General features: G+C 34.4%; 1 pseudogene; it reads left to right on the forward strand.

The window, feature by feature from the left end:
- The first annotated feature begins 9,549 nt into the window (after positions 1-9,549).
- LOC132302993 (UDP-glycosyltransferase 74B1-like) lies at positions 9,550-10,689 on the forward strand (annotated as a pseudogene).
- The last annotated feature ends 8,856 nt before the right edge of the window (positions 10,690-19,545 follow it).

Raw genomic sequence — 19,545 nt, forward strand, 5'->3', positions numbered from 1 at the left:
TTTTTTGGAAAAAAGTTGTGAAGAAACCTCCCCTAAAATCACATTTTCTAAGTGGCCATGTCAAGACCGGATTTTATTTTTAAAGAAAAATCCCCAAAATGCCCTTAAACCAGATTTTGCAAAAAATGTAAAAATGAGAGCAACCAAGTGTTCAAAAGACTAATTATGAAGTTATGGGCTAAAAAGATTGTGCACACAAGCATAATAAGTGTTTTAAAGCGTGTGGGAATCGTCCACGACCCGCAATTATGCCCAATGCAAAATCTGACTTATTAAACCTCAAAAATGCCTTAAAATGAGAAATTTGAAGTCTACCATTAACCATAACATACAACCATGATATTTATGCAATGTGATCATTATAACAAATGTAATATACATAACAAAATGCATCCTAATGGTCCATGACCTTAAAATACACCATATGCAAAATATAACATGCTTGAACCCCAAAAATCATGAAAAAAATAATAATAAATAAATAAAGGTAAAGCATGAGGTTATTGGCCCTTGGCCTCATCACATACATATCAAATAGGTCCCAAAGGATGCATTTAGGTACTTATTACATAACCCAAATAGAAGTTACAAGTTTTGAAATAATAAACCCAAAATAAAGCAAAATCATGCTAGTAAGTGCATGAATGGAAATACTCCAATTTCATCAAGCCACAAGCAAGCTTAAGGATGTTGTACATCCCTAAAGTAAGGTTCTTTACCTGAAAAATTTCCCAACAACGAGGGTGAGTAAACAAGTTTACTCGTAAGAAATGAACATGCGTATAACCTTAAGTTTTGCAAGTCCTTGTAAGTTGATATAAATCAATCCATGTGGTTTATGCCATCTAACGTCTATGTCCAAGGTGAGACTATGGGATCATCCTAAGCTACATTAGAACATCCACATCATAAACCACAATATATAAGTAACTAAACAACATTGAACATCAAATGCCAAATAAAAAAATATAAATTCGCAAAGTAAACAACTTGGAATTTAAAATGCGAAATCAAACAAGCGGAAACTTCGACGTCAAGCCGGAATAAAACCGGACCCAAGCATCTTTGGGTTACTAGCAAAACGGCACCAACAATTTCTGAAAATTGAAAGAGAAATCAAAGATTGAAGTCTTGATAAAAAGGAGAAGAAAAATGAAAGCAAAAAATGGTGAGGGAGAGAGATAACCGGGGAGAGAGAATGAGAGGCCAAAGTGGCCTTTTGGCCATATTAATTACATTAGTGGTGGGTCCCACCACTTCATAATATCTTTTTTACTTTTTATTTCTACCACAAAAATATATATACACATGCAAACTATATTATAACCACACAAATCACATTAAATAAAATAAATGAGATGCAAATGGACCCAAACAAAACCCCCCGTACGCAACAATTCTGGTAGTGGGTCCCACCCGGGACCGTCTGGCCCGAAAAATGAAAAAAAGACAAAATGACAACCGATGCATTTCTAAGGATCCTGAACTCAATGAAATGCCCCAACCAACTCTCGGACATACGTGGCACACCCCACGGTGTCCATCACAAAAACGAGAAAAGGTGAAATTACATTAAAAAATTTAAAAAAAATTCAAAAAAAGAAAATAGGAAAAAATCATAAACATCACACGATCGATAAACCATTCATCTAGCTGATATTTAGACCATTCAATGGAACCAACAATGAAGAGTAGTGGTAGGACTATTCGAAGCCATTGGGAATGCCGAAGGGATTTTGGAATGGAGGATGGAGAATTAGCTTTGACTCTTGGTAGGGCAGACCTAATTTGAGGAGAAAAAACGAAAGACAGGCTAGAATAAGGATAGAGTCCTTTATAGCCACCATCTGTTTAGGTCATTCAAGGAAGGTACGTACACCTGGCAACAGATTTTGAAAAGTTTGGATTAGGGCATCATGAGCCGTAAATGGATACAACATGGATGACTTAGGGTTATAAAGAGGTGGGTGACTAAAAAGGATGAGGCCAGAGGAAGAAATCGGGCTCTGTCAAACTTCAGAGTTCGTTCTTCTCTACCATTGTTTTTAATTTTTAGATTGGGATGATTTTCCCTCCCTCAATTAGCTCTTCTGTATTGCTCATATTGTTTTAGTAATATTCCTGGATACATTTTCTTCTTTAGTTTGACTTAAAAATCAGGTACTTACACCTTCCAGAAACAAGATCTTCCTAAAACAATACATTATTTTTGTTCTTCAGAATCAAAAGATCAAAATTTGGATTCCACCATAGCTATACAAGTATAAATACACACACACACACACACACATATATATATATAAACAAACAAAAATCATGTTATTAAAATACTTATTCACCTTTACTTCCAAAGTAGTTCTCATTCTTAATCCAACAATCCTAAGTTGGATGAGAGAAGAGCAATAACATTTTTTTTTTAAGCACAAACCAAAAGCATTTTATGATTCTAGCAATGGTTCTTTATATTAATCACATATTCTACACTTTGAGAAGGTAGAGAGTAAACCAACCCTTCAAAACACTATTGCTAGATCCCAATTCAAATTTTTTTATTTTTTTTATTTTTTTATGTAATGCCCAGACACATATTCTAATATTTATAGGGAAAGTATACAGTGTACTAAAGGCCTTTGAATTGTATAAGATCGGATGGTCAAAAATTGGCACAATCAGAAAATTGTGTTATATCATATCAGAAATGAAGTAAAAGATGTTATTAATCCAATTAAAAATAGGTTAAACCAGTTATGATTCTATTTTTGTTATATATAGATATTTTATAAATTTTAGGACACTTGTCATAATTTTATTGTGCCACTTACCTAGTCAGTAAAGATTCCTTACTTACTGATGAGTAGACAAGTATTGTCCATCACCGGTGAGTAGGTAGTTCATACTCTCCTAATGTGGTACAAAATTAGTGGAACACATGTCCCTATAATATAAAATAATAAAAATTAAAAGATTTGAGAGATTATTCGGATTAAATCTAATATGATCCAAATCTAACTCTCTCTCTCCCTCTCTCTCTCTCTCTCACTATTTTGGTTTTTTCTTTTTGTCTAGGGAGTGAATGAGAAGGGGATTTAGTAGAGAAAAAAAATTAAGCCAAAATTCTTAAATAAAATAATATTACAAGATATAAACAAAGTCCTAGATGATGAATAGAAAGAAGAACTATAAATGTAATAATACATAGATATTTGTTTTCCACCAAAAGAAAAAGAAGACAAGAAATAAGCAATAACAATCTATCCTGTATGAGTAGTGATACTCATATCGAACACTTGAGTGAAGTGCCTAACTGAATAATTTTTAATTGGTTATTTATATCAAATACAACTAGGTTGAGGGCTCCACTTTCTTATTTGTTGCATAATTGGCCAATTAAAATAGTAAGTCTAGCAATTCAGTGCAACTATTTGGTGCAAGAATCATTTCCCATCCTGCAATCAACAAATCATTTATCAAACCATGTGAATAAGATTTTAAGTAATTGGGTGTACTTTAGATAAAAATAACTAATAAGTATATATAAGGATTACACATTAAACCATGAAAGATAAATTAAAGTCAAAACTTCCGGTATTAGTAGATTAGAGTTTTAGCGAAGTAGTTTGAGAGAGGGAAAGAGAAAGAAAGTTAAATTATGATTTGATTTGCTCCATTTTGGATTGACCTGGTAAGAATTCAATTTTTTTAATTTTCTATTTTAAAAACACTTGTCATATTACTTTTTGGCCATATTAGGGGTGCGCATGAACTTCTTACGGTATTGTCCATTTATAATAATTCTTTGAAAACAACCCCTCAATCTCTGGTTGTGCAAAGAAGATGCCGACCTTTGAAAAAAAAACACACACACACACACATGCAAAAAGTAAAATGAAAAAGTCAGTCCACACTAACCTCAAACCTAGCTAGCTCACACAATGGAGACTGCCCGACTATTCGCTTGCACACAGTCTCGGAAACTTTAGGGAAAAGCGCAAAAAACCCCCCTGAAGTATTAGGGTTTTGCAACTAACCCCCTTAAACTACATAAAACCCCTTTGAACTAACAAATTGTTATATTTAACCCCTTTAAACTAACAATAGGGTGCTAGAAAAGCCAAAAGACAACATTACCCTCAATTAATTAACCTTCTCTATTTTAGGCTCTCATTTTTTTATAGAGAGAGAGGGAGAGAGAGAGAGAGAGAGAGAGACGATGCCCCATCGCCGTTCAAAGCTGTGATTAGGAGCAACGAAAGAGAGAGAAATTGGAGCAATGAAAGAGAGAGAAGTTGACTTACAGAAAAAAAAAAAAAAAAAAAAAAAAAAAAAAAAAAGAACAAAGCTACCTCTTTCAAGAGAAGAGGATGATTCGGCTTTACAAATGGCTATCCATCGCTTCTCCCATCGTCGTCGAAAATGGGTTGTGTGAACAGCGATTCGGTTGTGCGATTGGCGACGACGATGATGGGTGCTAATGGCGGTGCGTGGAGGACTGGCTTGGGGGAAAGCTTGGTGATGGCGGCGGCTATGGTTATTAGGGAGAGGCGGCGACTGTAGTTGTTGGGGAGAGGCGGTGGGGGCTGTTGTTAGTGTCGGTGTGATGGTGGTGGCTGTGGATAAGAACGACGGTGGCATGGGTATATTGGGTTGCTCTGTTTTTTCTTGAAACATAGAGAGAGAGAAATGACGAATCTGTTGAAGAAGCCCTATCAGAACTTCATGACGGTCTCGAAAGTCTTAGAGCTTCTATGTCTCTATCTTTTCCGGCCGCCTTCCATGGTGGCAGTTATGTCATACGATGGTCGCAGGTGTCACAATGGGCAGCTTCATCGGCGGAGCAAAAGACAGAGGCTTCATCTCTATTACAGAGAGAGGCTTGCGGTGGTGTTTGGTAGGATGGAACGGTGGTGCTTGAGGCTGAGCAATTGGGTCTCAATCTGAATTTAAATTCGGCCGCGAGTGTGAAGACGAAAGGGGGTGTGTCATCGGCGAAGTTCTGGCCTCGTTGTAGTACACGTTCACTCTCTCTAGTTGAAATTCCGTGCTCTGCGCACTCCACCTCCCAGAACTTGGCTTGGCGACGGGCTGAAGTGGCGGTAACGGTGATGGCTCTCCAGTTTTTTTTTTTTTTTTTTTTTTGATGTAAAAAATACTCAAACATATGTCTCAAAATTATCTGTTCAACCAAAGCCAAGCTAATTTGGCTCTCCAATTGCTGTTATTTATTTATTTGGCTTGGCTTTGTAATTAATTAGTGGTGATGATGATTAGTGGTGAAGGTCTGCTAATTTGGGTTGCAATGGTGATGGTTTGGGTTTGGTTTTGCAGAGAGCATATAGGTTAATTGGTTTTGCAATTGGTGTTGGCTTTGTGATGGGTGATTAGCACTGAAAAATGCACATTTAAACCCTTTAAGCTCAAGTATTTTAGGACCTTTATCTATCTTATTTTTCTTGTCGTAGACTAAATAGCGACATAGATGGTATATCAATTATAAACCCGTCCCAAAGTAAGGGTAGAGTTGGAATGATATAATTTATAATAGGGCGGAGTGGAATTTAGCTAACTCCGCCCTGTTGCCATCCCTAAGCAAAGTTTGAAAAATGATAAAAAAAAATAAAAATAAAAAATAACATTTAAAAAATATATATATAAATAAATAAATAATTAGAAGCCTAATTGGTTTAGTTTTATCAAAGTTAGTTTAACTTTCTCATGATTGAAAGATTTTTAAAATTCTCTATGAAAAGGAGTTCAAAAAGGGGTCTAATTCAGATAGTGGTTTTTGTAGTTCATTGAAAACTATTTCTTTTTATTTTTAAATTTATTTTTCAAAAATTATTTTAAGAAGACTAAACCAAATAAGCTCCAGATCTAAATCACATAGAGCGGGAGCAAGAGCGAGAGCGGGAGCGAAAACGCGAGAGTGGGAAATCCCAAAAAATCTTAGAGTGGGAGTGCCGCGTTATAAACTTATAAAATATTCATTTATAATAGTAACTATATGTTTTAAATAAATTTCATGCAAATAAAAAGACAGAATAGTGAATCAAATATAAGTCGATTACAATCAATATAACCTATTTTATAAAAATGCATAAATTAATCAAACATGACAATCAAACAAGTTGGTTTATAAAAACAAAAACATAATAGTGAATAGGACATAACAGAAAGAAAAAAAATTACTTCCAAACATAACTGCATAACAACAAAATAATAATAATAATAATAATGAATTTAATTATTTTTTTATACATTTAACCTGCTTTAAGCTTTCAAGATGACAATCATTGTCTTTGAAATAACAATGTTCAAAAGCAAAAGAAAAAGACAACAATACATGAAATATCCGAACTTCCAAACCCAAAAGCAAAATAAGACAACAAAAACAAAATGTTAGAGACTATTTTGCTGCAATCTAGTTGATCCGTGGCCTCTTGCCTCGGGAAATTTCCTCTCTATGGCTTTTTTGAGACATGTTAACCCCTTGAGTGGATGGCAAAGAAGTACTAAATGTTGCATTATCTAAAGAAGAACTTGAAGCTTCAATCTCATTAACATAAAGTGTAGCCTGCTCCCTTTTATCGACTTTCTATATCATTATACAAATCATCTACATAGGCAAAATCATCCAAAAATATGAAAAGTTATTCCTTCCTTTATTTCATTACTAATAAATATTTGAAGGAAAGTATTACTAAATTTAAACTCTATTATTATATTATTTGACCTATAAAGGATAGAGTTTACTTTATTAAATTAAATTGGTTACTTTTTGACATAATTAACCTTATTTGGTATGTTTAAGTTGGGGGTAAAACTGAAATTTCTTAAGATTCACATTAAATCTGTGAATTTATTTTCCAAAGTCATTGAATTGTTGAACAGAATATGCATTTTTTCCTTACACAATTCGTCAAATTGAATATTAAAAACGGGAGAATTCTTAAATTAAATTCGTGAATTCAAAATTATGAAATCGCAAATTTAAAAACATAATAGCATGAATTTTTGGCGAATTCGCTCTTAAAATGCCGATTCACACGCAAAGCGACGGAGCACCAGTTGTTTGAGCGAATTATGTGACATAGCTCCAGATAGTGTGGAACTAGCAATAGACAAAAGCCTTGGAAAAAAAATTGTTAATAACCAATTCGACACCACCACAATAAGAATAAAAAACCACTAACGTAGTAAGAATCAAAATTTTCATCCTCCTTTCTTACTTAACCATCTTGGTTACTCTAACTGGTTTATAAATAAGGATCTCACAGACCAAATATATCAAAAAAACAACAATCAGTAAAAATGGGGGAGTTTCTTAACCAAACACACCTATGGAATTTAAATCAAGTCACTATATGATAATAACTGTCAATAAAAATGTCTCTACTCATTCAATAAGTGGCATAATAAAATTATTACAAGTGTTTCAAAGTTTATAAAATATAAAATATAACAAAAATAGAATCAAAACGTATTTGATCCATTTTAATTGAGTTAATCACATCTTTCTCTTCATATATATCTATGCACACATTTGCACATACATATGTACAAAATTAGCTTTTAAGGTAGAGAAAAATAAGAATAAAGCTTCCTAAAACAATACCTTCTGTGGACATGAGATATGCGACGTCATTAAAAGTCAAATTAAGCAAACGTCACCTCAGTGCCGGCTTCAAAAATAAAATAATAAAAGGACAAAAGTGGTCAACACATGGTCGATATAAGAACTTCAACAAACTCAGCAAAAGTGATAACAAGTAGTCGATAAGCCCATGGGACCCTCAATCAGTCGATCGATGGGCCAAATCCTCAATCCAACCAAGCCATCACTGTCGAGCGATGGCCCAGAACCTTAATCCAACCAGGCCACAAACTGTCGATCGATCGACTTAGAACCTCGATCCTGCCAAACCACAAATCGTCGATCGATGGGCCCAGAACCTCAATCTGACCAAACCACAAACTGTTGATCGGTGGGCCTAGAACCTCTATCCGACCAAGCCATAAACTATCGATCAATGGCTAGAATCTCAATCCGACCAAGCTAGAAACTGTCGATCGGTAAGCCTAGAACCTTGATCTGACCAAGCCACAAACTATAGATCGATGCCCAGAACCTCGATCTGACCAAGCCACAAACTATTGATCGATGGGACCAGAACCTCAATCTGACCAAGCCAAAGTCGATCGATGGGCCTTGAACCTCGACCTGACCAGGTCACAAACCCTCGATCGATAGACCCAGAACTTCGATCTGATCAAGACACAAGCTGTTGACCAACGAGCCTAGGACCTCGGCAGGCCACATCCATTCGATAAAACCAATAGTGAAAAGTAGTGGTAGGACTCTTTGAAGCTATTGGGAATGCCAAAGGGATTTTGGAATAAAGGCATGGAGAATTAGCTTTGAGTCTTGCTAGGGCAAACCCAATTTGAGGAGAAAAAATGAATTACAGGCTAAAGTAAGGACAGAGACCCTTACAACCACCATATGTTTAGGTTATTCAAGGAAGGTACGTACAACTGGCAATAGATCTGGAAATGTCAGGATTAGGGCATCATGAGCTATAAATGGATATATGCCCTGACTATCTTTATACATAGGCCCAATGGATACAACCTGGATGACCTAGGGCTATAAAGAGCTGGTTGATGAAAAATGATGAAGAGGAAGAAATCAGGCTCGGTCAGGCTCCATACTTTTATCTTCTTAACCATCATTTTCAGTTCTTAGATTGGGCTGATTTTACCTCCCTCAATCTACTCTTCGATCTGTATTCCTCATATTGTTTTAGTGATATTCCGGGATACATTTTCTTCTTTAGTTTGACTTGAAAATCAGGTATGTACACCTTCCAAAAACAAGATCTTCCTAAAATAATACATTGTTTTGTTCTTTGGAATTGAAAGATCAAAATTTGGGTTCCACCATAACTATACAAATATAAATACATATACACACAAATATATATATATATATATATATATATATATATATATATATATATATAAACAAACAAAAATGATGTTATTAAAATACACATTCACTTCCACTTCCAAAGTAATCCTCATTCTCACTACAACAATCCTAAGTTGGACAAGAGAAGCGTAAAACTTTTTTTTTTTTTTTTAAGCACAAACTGGAAGTATTTAATGATTCTAGCAGTGGTTCTTTGTATCAATCACATATTCTCCACTTTGAGAAGGTAGAGAGTAAACCAACCCTTCAAAACACTACTACTAGATCTCAATTCATTTTTTTTTTTTCTTTCTTTCTTTTTTTTTTTTTTTTTTTGTAATGCCAAGGCACATATTCTGATATTTATACGGATAGTATATAGTGTACTAGAGGCCTTGATTTGTATAAGATTAGATGGTGTACTATCGAACAATGGTACAATCAGATGGTGTATTATTGATCAGATGTTATTAATCTAATTAAAAATAGGTCAAACCAATTCTAATTCTATTTTTTTTATATTTATATTTTATAAATTTTATGACACTTGTCATGATTTTATTATGCAATTGATTGGTCCAATGGTGCCATCAGCCTACTTCGATGGCCAAATTGAGGGGGACAAAGGATATGGAGCAAGCCTATGGAAGCCATTAGGCGGTGAGTGCATCGAATGGCTAAAAACAAAGCCATTAGAATTCGTAGTCTACATTTCATTTGGAAGCATGGTTTCATTGTCAACAAAACAAATGGAAGAGATCGCGTGGGGGTTGAACGGAAGCAATTTCCATTTCCTGTGGGTGGTGAAGGAGACCGAGCACCATAAGTTGCCTGATGAGTTCATAAACTCAACAAAAGAAAAAGGTCTGATTGTGACATGGTGCAACCAACTAGAACTGTTGGCTCATAGATCCATTGGCTGCTTTGTGACTTATTGTGGTCGGAACTCAACACTTGAAGGGCTGAGCCTTGGTGTGCCGATGGTATGAATGCCACAACGGCAGACCAAATGACTGATGCTAAGTTTATAGAGGAGATATGGGGTGTGGGGGTTAGAGCTAAAGAGGTTGAGAAGGGAATTGTGAGAAGAGAATAGCTTATATGGTGTTTGGAGGAAGTGATGGAAGGGGAGAGAAGTGATGAGATTAGGAAGAATGCCAGTAAATGGAGGGAGTTGTCTAAGGAAGCAGTTAATGAAGGAGGGAGTTCAGATAAGTGTATTAGTGAATATGTGGAGCATTTGAAGGGTTCAAATAAGAAAAGAGAGGGAAGGTACCTAAATGGTCACACTTAGTTATGGAAATACATAATTTTTTATGCATTTAAGAATTTATCCTGTGTGTGACAAGCAAAATCTTTTGGACTCACCAATGTCCTTGTTTTGGGGTTTTTATATCCTTCCTCTTTTATTTTTATTTCTTCTTTTTTGTCTTACTTTTTAATTTTATTTTAGTTTTAGGGTGGGGACTGGGGAACTGTGTTTTTTCATGGAATGTTGTTTTGTATGAACTCTCAAGTATCATTGTAGTGTGCATTTGTGTAACCGCAGATTGTTGACAAAATATAATAAAGTATTATACGGAATCTTTTTCTTTCCTATGCAATTTTATGACAAAATATAAGGGTTTTAAGGAGCAATTATTACATAATCCTGAACAATGTGGTCCAGCCCAAGCAAGAACATGGATTTCTAAACCTCTTCCATAGTCCATGTTGTGAAAATTCCATCATATTTATAGAAATAATATAAAGACAATTTTCATACACAATGATTCAAAAATAATGAACAATAACACCAATGAATAATTAAAGAATAATTCTTCATTAAACTGAATAATACATTATTTGAACAATATGCATATAACAATGAACATGAATTTAACAAAATAAATAATTCATCAATATAATATTAATATTAGCTCAGTAATATAAATTAAGATGTAAAACGATAATAATAAAATAGGTAAGAAAGTGTTGGACTGATTGTTGAGGCATTGTAAACACATTGACCTAAAGTTGATAGTCTTCCCCTTAGTGCGGGTATTAGAGAAACTAGTCAACTCCAAGATACGACCTAATCAGCTCGCATCGACGTCTTCTCCATGTGCACGACCATAGTAAGACTAGGTCCAAGTAAAATACTCTCAAATACAGTATACACATATACATATATGAAAAAATATAATAGAGAGCTGAAAAACTATTCTTTTAGTGTTTCACTCACACTATATATATGTATCCATACTTCCCTCTTTAGAATGATAAACATACAACCTTTTTATAGTATAAAAGAGTGTAACGGCTGTAGCAACATTAATAGAGAATTTAAATATAATTATTTCATTAATATAAATATAATAAATCATTCTATTAAATAGTATTTAATATAATGTAACTTAATATATAATTGAATATATTTATTAATTTTATTAAAATATTACTCAATAGTCCATACCCAAATACATACCCTTGAAAAGGGCAAGTGACAGACAACTATAGCTCTTTCTGTTGACCCTTTTAAATCAGCAAGCTCAGTCGATTTAGAAATTGACTAGTGTTGGCGTGCCAGAACCAATGACTTGGTTTAAATAAAAAGATCTAGTCTCTTAAATAGAAAGTTGTAGATCAAACGATAAATGAGAGAGAGAATAGAAAACTCTGAGTTAGGTTCCTAATTGCCTTGAAGGAAAACAAGACTTTAAAGGAAAACCTAATTGCAACAAAATAGAGTAAAACTGAAATGGAGTTAAACTGGAATAGAAAGCTATGATAACTACTGAAATTGAATCAACGTGAAAGGAGGCTACAAGGAATAAGAATTCAATTTGCAGAAAAAAATATAAATAATAAAGGAAACTAAACTAGAATTTAATTAACTACGAAATTTGAATTAAACTAAAGAAATCAAGTTAAACTAAGAAACCATGATTGAAGAAAAAAAAACTATATAGATATAAATGTTCGAGAGGTGTTTGACCCTTTACATAGGCTATCTCCAATAATATTTATAAGCCAGATAAAAAGAGTCCTAAAATAAGGAATAGGATAAAAACTATCTTACAAACACCTAAAGTTATCCAACAACTCATCTTGATAACCCAACAACTAGCGTCATCCTTGCATATCAAATTGCCGGTACCCCAATGTTTACTCATTCCAACAGAACCACCTTATGTAATGCCCTGGATTTTTTTCAATTATTTATTTATTTATTTTTCATACCTCATTTTTCGTGCCACGCGGGCCCCGATGGTCGTTTAGGTCATTTTCTCGAGCTGGGAGTTTTAGAAATGCATATTAATTAATTTAAGTCAATTAGAGGTGGTGGGGCCATTTTTAGAATTTTTCGAAAGTCGAGACGACTTTCGGATTCGGGAACTTCTCCCATTTTTCTCATTTTAAGTGAGGGGCATTATGGGCATCTCACACACATATACATATGTATGTAAGTATACATTGAGGCAGATATTTTGGGGATGAGTTTGGTATTGCAATGAAAGGAGAAAGGCAAATGAGTAACTTAGCCAAGAATTAGTAACCATCTTAGGCTTGACAAATGGCACCACATGGACCATGTATGCAATTGCAAGACAAGCAAACATCCCCATTTCCTCTTCATTTTGGCCATGTCACTTCTTTCTCTAACCTTTCTCCTTTTCTCTTTATATCCATATACATATATGTCTTCCATACTGAAGAACAAGAAGTGCAAGATTTTGATGAAGAGTAAGAAGGGAAATTGGAGAGCATGGCAAGGGCTTCATTTTGACACCAATTCTAATGACCCGAACCTGGGGGTCCGAATCGTTAACAGGGTCCCTACCTGTACTTGAGGGCACACAAGGGCAAAATGGTAATTTCAAGGCAAGTATTTAAGATGAGTTGAGCATGCTAAGTCAAATGGGTCATTCTAACCACACATTAACCAAATAAGTTAATTCCATAAGTTTCTAATGGCCAACAATTTTCAACATTTACCTACTCTCGGTTTGAAGGATTCTCCGATAACTCTTTACTAAAAAAGTTATAATTCTCAATGCGGTTGAAATTTGAGGATAATATTGATATTATTGGAAAACTGACTTCGAGCCGGTCAGTTTAGGCTAAACAACAACCCAATTTGGGTTTGAAATAAGGGAGTTATGGCCATTCGAAGTTTGGATTAACAACTACTGGACAAGCAAGAGTGTTTATCAATCGAGCCTAACTCGACCGATTGAGTCCAAGCCCGATCTATCGACTCTAAGCTTGTGCGGTGGAGCCAAGAGCATGAAATTTGAGGTTTTCTCAATTTTTCTAAGTATAGAAGGCATCAATCGATCGAGTGGAAGCTCAATTGCTCGAATGAACCTAGAAAATGGTCAATTTAGCCTCTTAGGAAGAGTTGGTTGGTTTCTACATTGAATTTATGATAATTGACACATCCATACCACTCAAAACCTGTCCCGAAACATCCACAAACATAGATACTTATATCAAATGAATGACAAGTTTCATAATATACATAACCAAATGAATAACTTTACATTGACATTGCCACGGTTATAAAATAATACAAGTTTATGCCTAAACCTTACAAATAGTTCTGACTACAAGAAATGATGAAATTAAACGTCCTAACTACGTCAAAACGTATAAAGGTGCATCATCCATTCCATCACTTCCAAGTTCTGAGAAATGTTTAAGATAAAGGGTAAGCACCACCGCTCAGTAAAGGATGCCTAAATGGCATTTCCTTAAGTCAAGTAAAAATAATAACAACCACGTAGGAGCATAATAAGATAGAGAGGGATCATGCAAGGGACTTTAATCACTAATAAACCATCAAGCACATAAACTAAGATCCAAATATCTGATGAATGCCATGCATTATGCATTTACTCCACACACAGACAATCGACTCATACGCATTCACACCAGAAATGTACTAAGTAGCAGGACTTTGGGTACCTCCTTCTGTCCTTATAGCCAATTAGTACCGCTGTTAAGGGGGTACCTCCCTAATACTGGTTTTAAGATAAACCTTTACTCCACAAACTTTAAAAAAACTCGTTTCCACCTATAACTTCCCACACACCACTCTATCCACACCAACACCATGGTAATGTCATAAAGATGTTTCACAACAAATCTAGGATAACCATACATTCCACCATTAACACAGAACTACAATTAGAACAATATGCATGCTTTTGCTTATAAATGAACAAGAAGTTTATACTGACAACAAAACCACATAGCATTTAACATCAATGTAAAAGATAGTCTCATGTAAGCAAGTTGTCATATAATAAGCATGCTAGACTTAGTTTACCCCAAAATCACAAGCATTCACTTCAACTAGTCACATACAACATGAGATAAACAACATAACACATATAGTCTTCCATTTTAGCATTCCTATTAACATAATCATCATACTTTGCAACATTTAATGGAATTGATTTCAATTTAAATAACAATTTAACAAGTAATGATCAGGATTGAAACCCTAAAACCCAAATCCAATCAAATTACACCCAATTTAGCATGCTTTCAAGGGGAAAATAAAGATTTGATTACCACAACCTAGGTCTACACAATTTAAGCAAACCCTTACCTCAAAGATGCAAAACCCTAGTTTGCTCCAAGCTTGAAACTCCACCAATTTGAAGTCCACCCCCATCAATGTGAAGAGGAAAGTAAGAAGGACAAAATTTCCTCTTGAAGCAACCCCAAAAGCTCAAGCTCAAGGCTAGGTCAAAATCTCAAAGTGCCCCAATGGCTTCCGAAATCACCTAATTTTGTTGATCAAGAGATGCTCTACAACATCTCTAACTAGCCCCTATTCCAAATCCAACCTCTAAGAATTTCAAAAATCTCAATATGGTCAAAACTCTAATTTCTTATCATGGTTATGTAGAAGAGAAAGAGGAGAATAACTTTCTCGCTTTGGGTACACTCAAAATCAAAGGCAATGACCTCCAAATCGAAGCTTTTCAAAGCTTATTCATAGAGGATGATATATGTATAGAAATAGAGAGAGAAAGTGTGGGGAGGAAGAAGGTGAATAGTGGGGAAATTTGGCAAACCCTTCCTATTTATAATCCCCTCCCAACTTTCCTTTAATCACATCACTTAACCCCAAAAATCTATAGCTAATTATTCCATTCCTCCAAGCAACTTCCATGAAATTACCCTAAGGCAAAAATCCACTGAAAATATAATAATAATGCCCTTCAATGATCTTTCACTTAGGCACTCGACATTCCCATGCACTTAAGCCACCTCGGACCCACACGGGATCCTCCGGTCTAAAACTAAAAAATGTCCGAAATGAATTGGAATGCATTTTTTAATTTGTCAAAACGGATAATTATTCCATAATAACTTCTTTTTTTTTTTTTTTTTTTTTTTTTTAATACAATTGAAAGGAATCGATATTTATTCAACAAAATTAACTTTTTTCACTAGGTCACTTTATTTTTTGGTAAGTCAAAAGAAATAATTTATTCGATAAAAATAACCTTTTTCTTTTGGTCTTATCGAAAGATATAATTTAGTCAATAGAGATAAAATTTTTTTTTTTTTTTCATCATCTCCCTTTTGTTTTTTTTATTGTTTTTGGGACCTTGACAACAGAGATAATTTCTTCAATAAATATATATTTTTGATGGTTTTTTTTTTTTTTTTTTTTTTCATGTCAAAAGAGAAATTTTTTTTAGTGGTTACTTTTTATTTTTTGGTCCGGTAAAAGAGACAATTTATTCAACTTAACAAAAAAAAAAAAGTTGTCCCTTAAAAAAAAAAAAATTATTCAATTTTTATTTTATTTGTGTTGTCAAAAATTAAAGATAGAGAGAGAAAATCTGAAAGAACAATTGTGTCATTTAAAAAATAATAATTATTTACCTGTAAAGTTAAGGTTATAATTGTCATTTTATTTAAGATTGTAGTGCAAATATTAAAAAGTGAATTGCAATGAAATAAAATAGAATTGAAATGGAATTAAACTAGAATGGAATGGAAAACTATGGTAGCTGCTATAATTGAATCAACGTGAAAGAAAATAACAAGGAATAAGAATTCAATTAATTAACAAAAGAAACTAAACTATAATTTAATTACAGTAAGTTAAAAAAAATAATAATAATAAATTGAATTAAATTAGGAAAGTTGAATTAAACTAAGGAAATCAAGTTTAGCTTAGAAAGCAAGATTTAAAAAAGATAATTGTATTGATACGGAATAAGAATTCAATTAATTAACAAAAGAAACTAAACTATAATTTAATTACAGTAAGTAAAAAAATAATAATAATAATAATAATAAATTGAATTAAATTAGGAAAGTTGAATTAAACTAAGGAAATCAAGTTTAGCTTAGAAAGCAAGATTGAAAAAAGATAATTATATTGATACGATTGTATGAGTGGTGTTGGACGATTTACAAAAACTACGTTCACAAATATTAAAAAAAAAAAAAGGTCCTAAAACAACTAACTTCCTAAAAGAATGCAAAGAGATTACAATTGCTTCCCCAAGTTCCTGCCAATATAAAACACACGGGTAATTGCCTCGATGTTTTCATCATTTATCTTTCACAAATTATGGATAATGAAGATAATTATATCACATAGATAATATTGTCCGGACTCCAGGAATATTATCTTGTGAATGCATCTCCACCAAATCAAAATACTCTTCTACCTAAAATCTTCGTCCACATTGTGGCTGTCTCATTATCAACACGCAAAACTACATACATGCGGACGCCTGACTACTTGCATATGCAGTGGGTTCTCATTGCATATGTCAGCAGGTTTCTTGTGGTGAGTCTCATTGCATATGTCAGCAACTTTCTTGTGGTGGGTCACATTGCATATGTTAGCAGGTCTCATTGCAAATGTGTCGTTTTGTAGCTCTAAAAATTACAAAGAGAAAAAAAAAAATAAAAAATAAAATAGGCTTGCATGGTTTCTGATGAGATTTTATTTTTTGTAATCTGAAATTATATGGATTGTATGATTGTAAAATTGCATTATTTTTTTTTTAATTTAAGACTAATTAGTAAGTAATTAATTTTTTGTTTATTATATATTTAGTTATCTATTTTAACTAAGTATTATTTTATAAATTGAAATGTAATATCATAGTAAATAAAATATTTTCTCTGAATTTGAAGATGGCATCAGAGCCATTATTGAATTATAGAATTTATCCGTGAAATTCACGTACCTATAACTCTCTTTGAATTTATCTGTGAAATTCACAAACCCATACACATACACATTTATTACCAACCCCGAATTCAATTCAAAGACCCATCCACATACAGACCCATACACATACACTGCCGTCACAAGCTCACATGCCGTTGCTGTCACAAGCCGGAGCCAGCACAAGTTGTAACACCGTCACCGGATCAAGATCATCGTCCATCACCGTTGTCGGATCTGCTTCGCTGTCAACCATCGCCGGATCTGCTTCACTGTCAGCCAGATCTGGATCTACAGCCATCATCGCCGAACCGCAGTCACAGGCCGGATCCGCATCACCGAACCGCTGTCGATAGCGTCGCCGGATCTTCTCCATCATCGCCGCCGGATTTTCTTCAGTCGCCTCTCCGAACCAGCCGCCGTCTTCGTCATCAGATCGACGGCTGCTCTGTATGGCCATCATTTTCCTTCGCCGCTGAACCAGCCATCTCGGCTCTCATCTCAGTTTTTTATTTTTTTGTTTCTATCTCTTAACAGAGACGAATTAGTCTTCTTGAAATTTTTTTGTTTTATATAGATATATATATATATATATAATATATATATATATATATATATATATAAAGAAGAAAAAAAAAATGAGTGAAAAAAATATTGAATCTTCTTGGATAAAATCAGTTCCTATTTTTGTCTAATCTGAAGTAAGAATCCAATTATGACGTTTGGTCCCAAGTGATGGAGATGCATATTGCTGAAAGGGAGAAACTCTCTTATATTCGTGGCAAGACTAAGTCACTTGCTGAATTAGAGGATGGTTATGACAAGTAGTATGCCGAAAATCAGAAAGTGAAGCGGTGGCTATTAATGTCCATGACTCCAGAAATTATGAAGCGTTATTTACGCTTACCCACTGCCCACTCTGGAGTGCTCTATCAAAGGCCTTTTATGATGGAAATGATGAGTTGCAAGTTTTCACCTTGAACCAAAAGGCCTTCACTGCCAAACAAAATGGAAAATTTCTATCTGAATATTATGGAAAGCTAACTGAGGTTTTCCGCGAAATGGACCATTGAGATAAAGTGGTTATGAAAGATCCGGAAACATTGAATCATATCGGAAGTTTATCGAGCGACTAAGGGTTCACATCTTTCTTGCTGGATTGGATGGTGATTTTGAATAAGTTCGTGGAGAAATTCTACGCAACGACCAAGTTCCAGACTTAAAAGGCTACTACTCTTTGGTTCGACGAGAAGTGGTACGTCGTACAATTCTAAAAGGGGAGTCCGAAAACTCTTAAGCTTCAGTCATGATGGCTCGCAATAGATCGAAGCAAAACTGGCAAGATCGTACTAAACCCAATCAATATAAAGTCACCAACGGTGTAGACAAGTCTACCTACAAATACACCCATTGCAATCAGACTGGTTATACCAAAAGTCGTTGTTTCAAACTTGTGGGATATCCGGAATGGTGGGATCATAGCTATTGGAAGAAGAATTTGACAAAGACTTCCACTGCAGCAGTTGTTAAAACCGAGAATGATGGTGCTAAAAAAGCCTTAGGATTGGTAGTAATTGGAGATAATGGTGGTAAGTTTTTAAATATTTCTACACATGCTATTAATAGTGCATGGATAATTGCTTCTGGTGTTGCCGATCATATGACATTTGATTCTAGACAGGTATCACCACTTACTTCCTCGTCACAGCAATTTGTTTCTACTGCTAATAGTACTTCGACCCCGGTTATTGGGGAAGGATCTTTGATACTCCCTGATAATCTGCATTTAGATTCTGTTTTAGTTATTCCATCCTTAGCTTATAATCTTTTGTCAGTTTCCCAAATAACCACAACTTTATCTTGTGTTGTAATTTTTTGGCCTGATTTTTGTGTGTTTAAGGACATCAAAACAAAGCAGACGATTGGTTGTGCTATTAGGCGAGGGAAGCTGTATTACTTGGACGATGTCAAAAAGTTCTGACAAGCTACTACAAGTATTGACAGTGGATGGTTCTGAGGGGGAGAAAAAGAAATATGAAATCTAGCTGTGGCATCGACGTCTGGGGCATGCTTCTTTTGGTTATCTGAAAAAATTATTTTCTAGTTTATTTGAAAAATTTGCTGGTTCTAGTTTCCGCTGTGATGTTTGTGAACTAGCAAAGAGCCATCGTGCTTCGTTTCCATTATGTTTGAATAAAAGTCCACTTCTTTTTATGGTTATACATTCTAATGTTTGGGGTCCATCCAAAGTCACTACTTTAGGTGGATCATGTTGGTTTGTTACTTTTATTGATAACTGTACCAGGATGACCTGGTTGTGCTTAATTTTTAAAAGTGAAGTGAACTTATTGTTTCAAAAGTTCCATAAAATGATTGAACT

Source organism: Cornus florida, unplaced genomic scaffold, assembly GCF_030987335.1.
Source record: "Cornus florida cultivar Cherokee Brave unplaced genomic scaffold, ASM3098733v1 CherokeeBrave_3.0.0_Hap2_Chr04, whole genome shotgun sequence".
Classification (NCBI taxonomy): domain Eukaryota; kingdom Viridiplantae; phylum Streptophyta; class Magnoliopsida; order Cornales; family Cornaceae; genus Cornus; species Cornus florida.